The 15,767-nt window shown below is 33.0% G+C and overlaps 1 long non-coding RNA gene across 1 annotated transcript; it reads left to right on the top strand.

The window, feature by feature from the left end:
- The first annotated feature begins 344 nt into the window (after window positions 1-344).
- LOC128171079 (uncharacterized) lies at window positions 345-6,807 on the top strand. The gene is made up of 3 exons (XR_008242006.1): window positions 345-420; window positions 2,281-2,439; window positions 6,721-6,807. It is a non-coding gene; the product is annotated as an uncharacterized LOC128171079 (long non-coding RNA).
- The last annotated feature ends 8,960 nt before the right edge of the window (window positions 6,808-15,767 follow it).

Below are 15,767 nucleotides of genomic sequence, written 5' to 3'. Positions count from 1 at the left end.
TTAAGATAACAAATTGAAAAACTTTACAAGTCGAAAGAAATTGATTAGTTAGAATACCAATGAAGAAGATGATATATCATCTTTACACTTTTGCAAAATAGCATACATATCACGATGTTATATTGACTACCTTTAAATAAAAAAATATAATTGTTAAATTTTTAAAATGCAACTCGCTTGTAATTTTACAACCTACTTTTTAAGTTTGTATCTAAAATGAATTATAATGGGTGGTCTCAGATTTCCGGTTGGTTAATTTTTGGGTTAAAAATCAATAGTTTAAGCACGTCACCACGAGACTGTTCGACCTTTAATGACAATAATAGATAAGAATTGCAATCCGTCTCACAGACAGTGCAACCATGAACTCAGTGTGCAGCGTTATCCTGTTTGGATTTTTAGTAACAGGCTTAAAAGCAGGTACTTTATTTCTTTAACACAAGTATTTTCTTTCCTTTTTTTCTCTCGACAATTTTGGCTAGATTTTAGGTGACCAATTCATTTATTAAGAGAACGGTACAAAAGATACAAGAGTAAGTTTGCCACATTGACACTGTTTCATTTTGTTTCTTACCCTTGATGTTTTGACGCGTCCCGAATAGATCACATCAAATAAATAAATCAAATATAAATAGTGATGTGTTGAAATTTCAGTTTCAAAAGAAAAGAAAAACACATTTCAGCAGTTTAAAACATCATAATATCATGGCATATATTTACTTATTTCTTCCTTTACTGTAAATTCCTTATATTACGCGAGTACTTAATTCCGCAATCCCGCTGGTTTGTATCAAATCGCGAGAATATAAAATCGCGAACGTGGAACTTTTCTCCTTATTTCTTATGGTTCTGAACTCTTACGTAATAATGGGAAAATTTTAAAATCCGCGAAGGGTGCGTATCGCCATTTTACGCAAGACCTTTAAATCATCTGCATTAACATTGTTAACATCGCCATTTTTCATAATTTATATTTTATACGTAGGTTGTATAATTGCTTAATTTATCGCTCTATATAAGTATTACTAGTAAACTCAGTATTTCTGATCTTATTGACGATGTTCAGATGCAAGTTATAACGAGTTTTGATGTACGCTTTTTGAAAATAAAATGGCTTTTTCAAATATTTAACATCAATTATTCAAACTTCAATATCATATACATGTTTATGGGACACTAAGAATAATTTTCAAATGTAATGTGATTCACGTCAGGTTTTTTTTTATACGTTATCGTTTGAATATTGACTAATGATTTCTATAAACTCAATTTGTTTGTATGACAGTTTAATTTGCTTAAATTGAATGAAATGGATTAGTAAAAATAAGACTACCAGTGGAATTCTTAGTAATCATTAGTTGGATAGTTGAAAATTGATATCATTATAAAATAACATACATAGTTGTTAAAATATAAAATGATTGCTAATTTCGTTGACACAAGTAAATTGCTGCCTGAGCAAAACAATGATAGCTATTTTATTTGATTCCTCACAAGTTCAATTAGGATGTATAAGGTTTCTCATTATTACGTAGACAGAACACATAAAGTTAACATGAAATAATTTGCTTTGCAACCTCAATACTGAACTCTATTATGATTAAGTACACTTTGTCCAAATGAAAATTTTAAAATTCGTGCATTATTCATTTTAAAAAAATAGCAGTGGCAAGATTTACGGCTTGTGATGGTTTTAAATCATTCACATCATTTACGAAAACTTTAACGTTTAACTTCTAAAAATGTCGGGTGGGGGGGATAATCACTGATTTGTCTACAGATTTTTCAATTTTTAAATTACGACAAAGAGCACACGGCGGGTTTGACCGATCGGCAGAGGATGCTCACTCCTCCATGGCACCTGATTCTACCTCTAAATTTTTTAGAGGTCCGTGTTTGCTCTGCAACTGTTTTGTATTTCTTCTTTGGACTTTTCATTTTGAATACTGTTTTAATCAACGCATTTCATTATTCAATATTTCCTGTCAAAACAAAAAATATATGCAATGCTTACTTGAGCATTTTTTGGTTCAAGTTTCCTCTTTCAGCTGATAAGCCCCACTTGTCTACGTAATTGTCAGAGTTTATATTCTCTCATACATCTGCATTTGCAATTACGAACACATAATTCAAAACCGAAAACATATTTTCTTCAAATTCAATTTCATAGCAACTTATTGTGAAACAAAACCCGATAGTTCTAAAAGCTATAATCATGAACCGTTACTGTTTTGTTTAAGCTTGGTATGTTTATTATGTTTCTGTAACTTTTATGTATAGCACCATGGAGTGCATGGAGTGGTTAGGAACGTTGCAGCGTGACCTGTGGGACAGGTGTAAGATACTCCCGTAGAACCTGCTTGACTTATAGATCCGGCACATGTGAGGGGTCGTCTTTCAGGACCACACAATGTCGATGCACACGCGAATGTCCACCAGGTATTTTGGAGGGGTCGAGAGACATTGCCATTTTAGACTGTATTGATCTCCTTTAGAAGAAGAGCTCTATGTTTAGATGTATGAGAATTTAAATGGGAATTTTTTTTTTTAATTTTTCTTTTCAAATGATTGTTAATAGCTTAACAAGCAATATCTTTAAGTTTGCGGTCGATGGTATAAATTTATTTCTTGACCACATAGCCTCCTTATTATACCCACACTTTCTAAAGAAATCTCGAGTATTTTTTTATTACCCGGTTCCGTCCGTCCGTCCGTCTGTCACGTTTTACTTTCTCAAACTGCTCTTACATCTTATAAACTAGCAAACTGAACTCTCGGAGTTTGATTTGGGGTGTCATGTTGTTTTATAAAAAGGTTTCAAAAATTCTCAAGTAGTCCTGGGGGTTATATTATTGGTAAAAAATTACGTTTTTTCACAAAGAATCTTCCTCCTCGAACTCATTGTACATTTTCAACAATAGGCAAATCATCGTTTGGAATATGTTTTGGGGTGTTCTGTAGATGCGCAATAAAGTTTTGGAAATTTCAATTTTGCCATGAGGGTCATTTGGTGGCTGAAATATCATTTCTTTCTTTTTTATACCAAAAAATCTGGTTTCAAAAAAGTCAACATTTTTTGCAGTAGCCAAATGATCTTCTAGAATACGATTTGAGGTTTCATTTTGAAGTGTGAACTGGTTTCAGACTCTTTATTATTTATAACGGGGATTGGTGAACAAAAAAAAGTAAGTGTGGCTCCCAGAACTCCACTTATAACTTTTGGAGTAGCTACGTCGTCTCTTGGGATATGATAGGGGCTGTCCTACAGATTTGCAGTAAGGTGTCAAAATTTTAAATTTCATCCAAGGAGTAAAAAAAGTAGCATAAAATTGACGTTTATCACAACAAAAAAACCCCTAGATTTCCGAACTCCTCTTATGATTTAATGAATAGACACATCATAAGGGCTCTCTTATAGATGTGCTACAAGGTTTTAACAATTTAAATTTCTTCCAGGGGGTCAAAAAGTAGCAGAAATTGATGTTTCTCACTCCTAAAAATAATCTGATCCCAGAACTCCTATTACGATTAAAATTTAAATGAATAGACACACTATATCTTGGAATATGATTAGGTCTGTCCTATAGATGTACAATAAGGTTTTTAGAAATTAGATTTAATAATAACTGGTAATGGAATAGTAGCAGAAAATTTAAATTTATCACATGTGCGGATCTAGAGGGGGGTTATGGGGTCCAGATCCCCCTTCAAAATTCAAATTTCTTTGAAGTACACCATAAAATTGCAAAACAATGCCTTGGAACCCCCCCCCTCCCCCCACCCTCCGGCAAACTCAAACTAGATGCTGTCATTGGACAGCAATACCTGCACGAAGTGCTTGCCCCATAATAGCACTGTTTTGTACAATTTTGGTAAAAAACGAAGAATACATGCAATTTTCGGTAATTTTTTAAAACATAATTTTCAAAAATTGAGATTCCATCCCACAATACATATGAGCGGCCTTTTATGTACAATGGGGGGTTGAACTATTTGCATGTGAAATTTGTTGGCACTGAGAAGCAAATCTAAAGCCGGGAACAGCCGAGGGGAGAGGGCATAATTTAATTTTGTTTGTATGAATTATGTAGACCATACTTTCAATGACATAAGATGTAAAGATTTTTGATTAACTTTTAAAATTCACAAACAAACGGTTAAACCCCAAATTATACATAAAGGGCTGCGCATATGTATTTTTGGATTGGATCTTATCCTTTATGAAAATTATAATTTTTGAAAATTACCGAAAATTGCATGTGGCCTTCATTTTACAACCACTGGTGCAAAACAGTGTTACTATGGGACAAACACTTGGTGCGGGTATTACTGTCTAATAACAGCATCTAGTTTTAGTTGTTTATAAACATTAATCGCTAAATGTGTAGAGGAACCGGAAATTCAAAACAATGCGTGTTTAATTAAGAACTGCTACAAGACTGCTGCAATTATTTTTAAGAATGCATCCAGAGGCACCTGCCGATGTATATATTTTTCTCAGTATAAAAGATGTATACCCTCTCTGTTATAAAACAGAAGGTACCCAACACCGCTGTCTTTATTTAAAACTATCACATTAGCTAAGAGATTCGAAAGAACTCATCGGTAAAATCATTTTGCAATCTTCTCTGTCTCTCGATCGGTCCTTCAACGTTTAAGCTTACAACTAATTTAACCGAAACGGTGCCTGTTATTAACAAATATCACCCATCAATTTGCATCTACTGCCGTAGATTTGAGAAGTGAAAGTTTACATTAGAAATAAAAACGTGATGCCTTAGCTATTCTCTTCTAAATTTAGCACTGATACGCATATTCAATAGGCGTCGATTTCGATCAAAATACTAGTAGAAATAGTGGAAGTGGATAATATATATCAATTAGATAAACATGTTTAGAATGCACATATTTTGAAACATCTACACCAGCACAAATGACAGGGAAATGTTCTCCTTATAAAAGTGACAACTTACGTCCTCCGTTTATACAATTAGCACATATTAAGAGAGAAAAAGCATTTTGAGGTGTTATTTTTTATTAATGACAGGTATAATGTGCCTTTTTGGTTGAATTTGTTGTAAACCTTAAAATGTTTAATGACCGATCTAAAAACGGAGAGAATCGTAAAATAATTTTACGGCTTAATTTTAAACAAAAATTCTAACTAATGTGTTGACAGTTTTTAGTGAAACCAAGCTGGTGGCATTGTGTACTTTTTGCATTATTAGAAATAAAAATCAGTGGGTACTTATTACTTAATGCCCCTTTATTAAATAATTACCTTTTCGGAACAAAAAAAGTATTAGGATTTCTTATTTCTGACACAAAATTGCTTGATCAGATTAAAAAAATGCATAGATTGAATTGGGAAATGAAAAAAGCATTTTTCCTATAGTCTCCAACAATTTGTATAGGGTGCACATCTGTACGTGGATCAGGATGATGCAGTGTAAATATATTAATCAATGATTTAATAAGTATTTTTACTAATTAACATTAAGAGTCTTCTTAAACATTCTTGTATATGTGTGGTGGACACTTCTTCCCATACAAGAGAGATATTGCCCTTCTATTGTAGCTTTGTGTTTTTTTATTTAATTATTGTGTAGGGAGGGGTAGCTTTTAAATAAAATAATTAATATCCACTAAATTTATTTGCAAATTTTATCTAATCTTTTTTAGAATAGAGCGTAATTTATTAATTAATTGTAATTGACCTCTTTGCAAATGGTAATACAATCATTTTATGAAAATAAGAAAAACATCAAGTTGAACACGTTTGTAGTTTGTAAACATAATGCAAAAACACATAAAATGCTCATTGAATGTTCTGAGAAATTTTACATATTAACGTTAATATGTAATTTATTAAGAATTAAAGAATCGTTCTTATTATCATGAATTGATAATTTTGGTCGGGGCGTGGTCGAATCTAATGAACCCCGAAGGGCTTAATGATATATTTTACCTCGCTCTGACTGAAATTATCACCTCAAAATATTCAAAGAATGTTCCTTATTATTCATATTTACATTGTATATTATTTCCAATTTGTACACTTTTAAACATTATTTTAAAACCATTTTTTATATGCAGCACATGTTATGTATTACTACGTGGTTCAGCGAATACCGTTTTTCGGTTATGCGATAAGAAACGCCCATTTTGTGTTACTCGTGTATTATAAGGTTATTTGGTTTTAGGGTTCAAGACAGATTCGTTATGTTATCACAGAAAAGACAGTTGAAAATGTAATTATTATTATATAAAGTGCTGTATAAAATATCAAGATACCATGAACACTTTCTTGGCATTTAACACCGATGCATGCCCTTCAAAAGGAATCATCCATACTCCTATTTCTGGAATTATCGATGACTTATTGTGGCAGTTTCCGATTAAAACATCAAAAAAGTAATTCAATCTTTATTCATTTTCTAAAAATTAAAACCTCTTAGGTAAAAAACCGTTGAATTACCCTTGATATTTACTATAAATTAAAAAAAAATTTGAAATGACTAATCAGAATATATCAGTCTATTAAAAGACTGAAAAATGGGGTTAGTTACCCTGTCACCCCTTATTTTTAATCATTATTTACATATATAGAAAATGTATTATTCTGGATTTTTTAACACGGTGAGTGAATCGTTTTGCCAAATTAAAAAACATTCGTCAAATCTATCAAACTGAATAGCGCTACACACTTCAATTGTACAGTCAACGGAGGGTGGTCAAGCTGGCAAAATTCATCTGCGTGCAGTGTCACGTCTGGCGGAGGAGTTAGAACAAGGACTCGAACTTGTAACCACCCGACTCCAGCCTACGGCGGCCTCCAATGTCAGGGGGAATCTCATCTGAGTGAACGTTGCAATGAAAACCCATGTCCAGGTAATATAACATGTCTCTGTCAACTGTATGTTGATGATTGCTATATTAAGCTCTTGGTAAGAAAAGAAAATTATCATTTTCGAGATAACAAAGAATAATTGCATGAACCCTGAGGTCAAGTAAAACCTGATGCTATGGAAAAAATTCAGCTTGCGCGTGAGCTAGCCTGGTTCCTGCGTGAGATTATGGGGGGTCCAAAGAACCCGGTTAGCACACGTTTATCTGCATAGGGATCGGGATTGTATGCCATATGCACATATTTAAAGGCGCTGTAATTATGAACCTGTTGGTATAAAACAGTACAGAAACAAAGTATTTCTTTTGAAGAAATGATGGGCATTTGATATGAACTCTCAGCATCACAGAATAAATTATTGTTATGCCGAACAACAACATGCATCTAATACTATGAATCGTCATGTTCTTTTGTTTTCTGAAATATCTAAACATTACGTTGACGAAGCTAGTGTACTTTCTGATTAAAATTTAATCGTATCAGCATGATTCAATAATTATGTGATTGTATAAAATAGATGATTGAATCATTGGGACACTGTGCAAAAGTTTAAATCTCAGGAACAATGCATCAAAATATGAATCCGATATACACAAAGCTGTCACTGCATCGGTAATAAATTACTGCAAGTTGTAATGTTTGCGCTAAAAGTGAAATTTGCCCAATGCCCTAATACTATACATGTAATCAACATTACTATAATTTCTAACTACGTAAGAAGTATGAATCTGAGGTTAAAGGTCAGGGCTATATGTGAAACAACATATAAATTTAATGTTTAAACACCACACAGGTAAATAAAATAAAACAAATTCAGTTTGTATTTCTATTGCCAATTTTTTCGTATTAATTTGCTTCATGTCTCCTCAGTAAATACGAAAAGGGCCATAGGTCACGGCATTTACTTAACATTTAGCTCCACACAGGTTTACCCTATAAACCATGTTTTTTCCATTTGTATGTTAAGAATGCACTGTTGCATGTACCTTGAAAAAATCCTCTCTATGAAAAAATGGAGGATATATGAAATTTTTTTATTCAGATTTTGTTTTTCACTGAAATTTATTTTTATATTGTAATATTTAAAGTTAAGATTTAACTTGTAAGTCAACTTAATTTTGCATTTTTTCTGTTTGTTTTATCTCACTTTTTCATTTAGATAATTGTATGGCTCACACTACAAAAATATAGAAAATGCTTAAAAATGATAAGGGACACCATATCTTAAAATTTTGATCATTAACCTCATCAAAATTTTATTCCTTCAGAGTTAGGTCAATATACCTGGTTCAAAACTATAAATGTTTTAGCATTATCATCACTCAGGTTTTTGTTAAATTGAATAAAAAATTGGTAGGGATTTAAAAACTTATCGAGGAAAGTCGGACTGGAAAATTTATAAAAATTGTGAATGAAAACTGAATGCTTTGTGACTATTTAGTGTCATTGCCGTTCTTAAACTGTATTTCATTTTTAAAAGAGTTTAGCAATTTCTATTATTTTCACAATTAAGGAAATCTCAATCATAATGTAAAATTAGGGATTTTTCTTACATTTTCAAAAAATATTTAATGGCCATTAACTTAGAAAATAGATCATTGACCTACTTTTTTGAAAGTGAAAAATAACACTACCATAAAAGGTCTATAACACACAATAGATAGTTTTTCATTATCATCAGTGGATTTTTTTTCCATTCTGAATAAACGTATACTTTAATATTAAAACCTCTTACGTAAACTCTCAATGTAAAATTTCCCTAATTTATTTACTTTAAATAAGTAAATGTTATTTAAAAGAACTCATCAGAATATGTCAGTATCCTAAAAAGACTATAAAAGAATTAGGATTCTTGAGTCACAAATCCAAATGGATATATCAACATAAACATATCTATAGAATATATAAAAGATTCAAATATCATGACTTCCATAGTGTTTATTAATTATCATTTTTATGTTTTAATAACAGCAATGTGATCAATAGGTCACGTGATAACTTTCCCGTCACCCCATATTTTAAACATTCCTTGTTTACTTAAAAATCAATCACACTAAAAAGCTCTGCACATTTCAATTGTACAGTTAACGGAGGGTGGTCAAACTGGCAAAATTCATCCATGTGTAGTGTCATGTGTGGCGGAGGAGTAAGAATGAGGACTCGAACCTGTGACAACCCGACTCCAGCCAACAGCGGCCTCCAGTGTCAGGGGGAATCACACATGAGTGATCATTGCAATGTAAACCCATGTCCAGGTAATATAACATGTCTCTGTTAACTGTATGTTGATGATTGCTGTATTAAGCAGTTTGAAAAAAAGTTACCATTTTCGAGACGAAAAAGAATAATTGCGTGAACCCTGAGGTCCAAGCTGATAAAATAGAATCTTGGATGCTATTGAAAAGTTAAGCTGCGCGGAATTATTGGTAGCCATGGTAATCGGGCTATCACACGTTTATCATAGTTGGATTCGGGATTCTATACTATGTGCACATGTTAAAAGGCGCTGTTATTGAAAAGCTGTCGGTAAACAGTAGAAAACAAAGTATTTCTTTTAAAGTAATGATGGGGATTTGATATGAACTCTCAGCAACATAGACAAACGTTAGGTTATACCAAATCCACAATGTGCATTTAATTACATAAATCGTGATGTTCTATTGTTTTCTAAAATATCTATACATTACATTGACGAAGCTAGTACTTTCTGATTAAAATTTAATCATATCAGCATGATTCAATAATTATGTGATTGTAAAGAATAGATGATTGAAACATTAGGGCACTGTACAAAAGTTTTAATCTCAAGAACAATGCATCAAAATATGAATCTGATTTACACAGCTGTCACTGCATAGGTAATAAACTATTGCAAGATGTAATGTTTGCGCTAATAATGAAATTTGCCCAGTGCCTTATACTATACATGTAATCAACATTAATATAATTTCTAACTATGTAAGAAGTATGCATCTGAGGTTAAAGGTCAGGGCTATACGCAAAACAACATACAAATTTAGTGGTTATACACCACAGAGGTATATAATATAAAAAAAGTCAGTTTGTATTTCTCTTGCCATTTTTTTTCGTATTAATTTGCTTCATGTCTCCTCAGTAAATACGAAAAGGGCCATACGTTACGGCATTTACTTAACATTTAGCTCCACACAGGTTTACCCTATAAACCATGTGTTTTCAATTTGTATGTTAAGAATGCACTGTTGCATGTACCTTGAAAAAATCCTCTCTATGAAAAAATGGAGGATATATTTAACTACAACCTAAGTTCATTCAAATTGGTCGATTGTCGGTGTGATGCCTTTAGATGAATCACATCACTTCGAAATAGTCATATTCCATTCAGCCGAAAATTACTTGATTATAAAAGGTAGCTCGATGTGTAGATAGATAGATAGATAGATAGATAGATAGATAGATAGATAGATAGATTCAAACAATAAGTAAACATTCTTTAAGTATTATTAGTTGATCAAATTCGGTCAGAGGTTGTAGAACTAAATAAAGATTACAGAGCTTTTATTAGAGATATAATCATGCACGCACAGGGGCATCGTATCCGCTCTACACTCTATAACATATATATATATAAATAATAAACAAGGTGTTATTATTCATATATATGTCATAGAGTGTAGAGCGGATACGATGGCCCTGTGATGCACGACCATATTTGATCTACTTATAATATTCAAAGGTCATTTCAATTAATTTTACGTATATTCATATTATTTATAATAACTGTTCGTGTCATGCTCATGATAGATAGATAGATAGATAGATAGATAGATAGATAGATAGATAGATAGATAGATAGATTTTTTAAAGAAAGAAAGTCAATTAATATAGATGACGTTTTTTGGCATTTTGCGATTTTTAATATCAAAAACGTAATTTAGTGTTTGGATTTATTCATTAACATTAAAACCTCTTACGAAAACTGTAAATGTTTAATTCCCCTAATTTATTTACTTTAAATGAGTAAATGTTATTTAAAAGAACTGATCAGAATATGTCAGTATACTAAAAAAGACTATAAAAAATTAGGGTTTTTGAGTCACAAATCCAAATGGAATCGTCAACATAAACATATCTAAAGAATACAATAAAAATTTAAAGATCTTGACTTCCACATTTTATATCATTAAGGTCTTCCGTTTCCAACTGAAGACCTTCTTGTTATTGCTTTGTTTCTTTTTCACTATTATTAAGGTCTTCCGTTTCCAACGGAAGACCTTATTGTTATTGCTTTGATTCTTTTCCTCTATTATTGTTAATATTCTTTTTTTTCTCCTACGTTTTCTCAAAAATGCTTCAGCCGATTTTCATGAAATTTTCAGAGCTTATTCATGACAATCGTTACTTCCGGTACCGAGATATCGAAGATTTTACGTTTTTGCTTGTTCACGATTTTTCTCAAAAAGTATTTAAGATAGAACCTTTAAATTTTCAGAGATGGTAGAGAGTGAACGGCCGCAGTGCCCTTTGCATATCCGAACGTCCGCCGTCACTTCCGGTCGTCATCGGAAGGAAATGAAAAACCTTAATTTTTCAATTTTTGAACTTGAATTTTTTTTATGTTACTATTCGATAGAGACACTTAAAACACTTCAGAATAGGAAATTTGTTTTTAAATCGATCCACGCATTCCCGAGATTTTGAGCTCAAAAGTTCTGAAGCGAGAGTCCGCGTAGCTCAGTCGTTAGAGTGGTGGACTTGTGCCCAGGCGACCCGGGTTCCGTCCCCAAGTGCCGATTATATTTCTTCCCTAATTTTGTTTTGGTTAATGATTTTATCTTTAAAATGATGGTTTTTATTGTTTTCCGTTTTATTTTTATAATAAATAAAGATAATAACAGCTTTTTTAGTACAAATATAGAGCTCGTTTCTGTCAGCAGTTGGCTTAATTCAGACGCTCGTCGCATCGCCAGCATCAAAGACATGCCGCCGAAGCTCCCTTGCAGTACGACTACATTAGAGTTCACTGGGTCGCTTTGCCGGCATCAAAGAAATGCCGCCATCTCCTTGAGTGTATGCACACAACATTTACTTAGCAATGCACAAACGTTATTCTACATGGCTTTAAAATGAGGACTGATTAGTATTTATTTACATAATTATATAGATAAACGCATGCATGAATACATGCGTTTATTGACATAGGTTGCTTATATATTGATTTCCTGAACACTATAAAACACTATGAAATCTCTCTCTCTCTCTCTCTCTCTCTCTCTCTCTCTCTCTCTCTCTCACCCTGACAACCGGGTGACTGCGATACGGTGTGAAAACTGACCACCCTTGTATCTGTGTTTGGGCCTATGTATTAACAGATGTAAACACTGATCGTTGATATACACTGTTGAAACAAAGAGTCTGATTATTCACTTTTGATTTATAAAAATCATTACGGCAGGGTGGATTGGGATTATAATCATTTACAATCAGTCTTTTAAAGTTTAGATTTATTTACAAAAGTCTATAAACATGTACATGTTCGCCCAAAAGCGGAATTAGTGATTAAGCAGCGGGGTCAATAATTCTCTCTCTCTCTCTCTCTCTCTCTTTCTCTCTCTTTCTCTCTCTCTCTCTCTCTCTCTCTCTCTCTCTCTCTCTCTCTCTCTCTCTCTCATTATAGCTAGATAAACAATGAATGTGCATATCCGTATAAATTAGTCTAGCGAACATTTTTATATGGGTATAATATATGTATTAATTTATTAAATCGGAATTTGAATTAATTATTCTCCCCTGGGAATAAACCCCGTTTCAAAATCGCCCTCACTTGGTTTCAGACTTTTGACGAGTCATGGGACAATATGCTTTGCCCTGCGTATAATCTCTCTCGGATGGGGATCCGATTACTATTGATGAAATAAAATCACTATTATTGATGAAATAAAATGTTTTTCTATAAACTTATATAGCAAATTAAAAATGCTGAGGTGGATTGAAAATACGCTTCATATATCAGACGTCCGCGTCAATTTGTTCCCGCCCATTTCAAACGTTTTGACCTGTTGCATTCATCTCCATGTACCTAATGTGAATGCTATACATATATTAGAATAAAAGTAAATATCAAAGAAAAAATCATAATTAAGATTTTGAGATTTTTAAATTTCAAATCAATGGTAAAGTGGCTTAAACAGCGCTTATACATTGTTCTAACATATGTATTTTGTTTAGAAATTGAGTAATATGTGATATTTAGAATTTAATATTCTATTTTAATATAGAAGTCACCGACCAACCCCCCCCCCCCCATTCATAAAATCATTTAGTTTTTCTGGGCCGATTTTACTTGATCTTTGATATTGGGCCTTTAATTTCAACTAAGTACCATTCTAGATTACTGTACTAATTACAATTAATTATAGTACAAATTATACTAAACTATACTTCTATAGTACAAGTTGAAAAACACTCTTGAATTAAGATTTAGACAAAAACAGTCTTTTATTATTAGGGTCTTCCGTCTCCAGCGGAAGACCCTTCTATTCTTATTGTTATTAGGGTCTTCCGTTTACAAAGGTAGACCCTCTTTTTTTCTTCGGTTTCTTTTTATTACAGGTTATTAGACCTGTTATTAAGTCAAAAGACCTCTTATTAAATATGAAATAAAATGGGACTGGTCCTTAAAATTAAGGATCCTACAGGGTGGATAATCCTTCATCCATCGCTCTTTTAGATCACATCTGCATTTCCTGATATGTTTCGCTGATGAAGATAAAAGGCAAGGTCATTTCCTTTCTAAAAATCGGACGGAAGACCTCCTCGTTGCTCGCAACGAGATCGTGTCTAGTTTTTATTGGGTTTTTTTTCTGTCACGTTTTCTCAAAAATGCTTCAGCCAATTTTCATGAAATTTTCAGATCTTATTCATGACAAAATTTGTAAGAAAAGTACACTGGTTTTTTTTGGTCGTCACTTCCGGTACCGAGAAATTGAAGATTTTACGTTTTTGTTTGTTCACGATTTTTCTCAAAAAGTATTTACGATAGAACCTTCAAATTTTCAGAGAAGGTAAAGAATGAACGGCCGCAGTGCCCTTTGCATATCTGAACGTCCGCCGTCACTTCCGGTCGTCACCGGAAGGAAATGAAAAACCTTAATTTTTCAAATTTTTAGATTTGAATTTCATTTATGTTTTTATTCGATAGAGACGCTTAAAACCCTTCAGAATAGGAAATTCGTGTTAAAATCGATCCAGACATTCCCGAGATTTTGAGATCAAAAGTTCTGAAGCGAGAGTCCGCGTAGCTCAGTCGTTAGAGTGTTGGACTTGTGCCCAGGCGACCCGGGTTCCACCCCCGAGTGCCGATTATTTTTTCTTCCCTAATTTTGTTTTGTTTAACGATTTTACCTTTAAAATGATGGTTTTTATTGTTTTCCGTTTTATTTTTATCATAAATAAAAATAATAACAGCTTTTTTTAGTACAAATATAGTTTTCGTTTCTGACAGCAGTTTGCTCAATTCAGACGCTCGTCGCATCGCCGGCATCAAAGACATGCCGCCGAAGCGCCCCTGCAGGACGACCGCATTAGAGTTCACTGGGTCGCTTTGCCGGCATCAAAGAAATGCCGCAATCTCCATGATTGTATGCACACAACATTTAGCAATGCACCAACGATATTCTACATGACTTTAAAAGGAGGACTATTTAGTATTTATTCACATAATTATATAGATACACGCATGCATGTATACATGCGTTTATTGACATAGGTTGCTTATATATTGATTTCCTAAACACTATAAAACACTATGACATATCTCTCTCTCTCTCTCTCTCTCTCTCTCTCTCTCTCTCACACCATGACAACCGGGTGACTGCGATACGATGTGAAAACTGACCACCCTTGTATCTGTGTTTGGGCTTATGTATTAACAGATGTAAATACTGATCGTTGATATACACTGTTGAAACAAAGAGTCTGATTATTCACTTTTGATTTATAAAAATCATTACGGCAGGGTGGATTGGGATTATAATCATTTACAATCAGTCTTATAAAGTTTATATTTATTTACAAAAGTCTATAAACATGTACATGTTCGCCCAAAAGCGGGATTAGTGATTAAGCAGCGGGGTCAATAATTCTCTCTCTCTCTCTCTCTCTCTCTCTCTCTCTCTCTCTCTCTCTCTCTCTCATTATAGCTAAATAAACAATGAATGTGCATATCCGTATAAATTAGTCTAGCGAACATTTTTATATGGGTATAATATATGTATTAATTTATTAAATCGGAATTTGAATTAATTATTCTCCCCTGGGAATAAACCCCGTTTCAAAATCGCCCTCACTTGGTTTCAGACTTTTGACGAGGCATCGGACAATATACTTTGCCCTGCGTATAATCTCTCTCGGATGGGGATCCGATTACTATTTATGAAATAAAATCACTATTATTGATGAAATAAAAATTTTTTCTATTAACTTATATAGCAAATTAAAAATGCTGAGGTGGATTGAAAATACGCTTCATATAACAACATTTTCAATCCAGTGTTTTCTCAGACGTCCGCGTCAATTTGTTCCCGCCCATTTCAAACGTTTTGACCTGTTGCATTCATCTCCATGTACCTAATGTTAATGCTATACATATATTAGAATAAAAGTAAATATCAAAGAAAAAATCATAATTAAGATTTTGAGATTTTTAAATTTCAAATCAATGGTACAGTGGCTTATACAGCGCTTATACATTGTTCTTACATATGTATTTTGTTTAGAAATTGTGTAATATGTGATATTTAGAATTTAATATTCTACGTTTAATATAGGAGTCACCGACCATCCCCCCCCCCCCCATTCATAAAATTTTACTTGATCTTTG

This window comes from Crassostrea angulata, chromosome 1, assembly GCF_025612915.1.
Source record: "Crassostrea angulata isolate pt1a10 chromosome 1, ASM2561291v2, whole genome shotgun sequence".
Classification (NCBI taxonomy): Eukaryota; Metazoa; Mollusca; class Bivalvia; order Ostreida; family Ostreidae; genus Magallana; species Magallana angulata.
The sequence above is the reverse complement of the archived record's forward strand: the minus strand, read 5'-3'. Positions and strand labels throughout refer to the sequence as shown.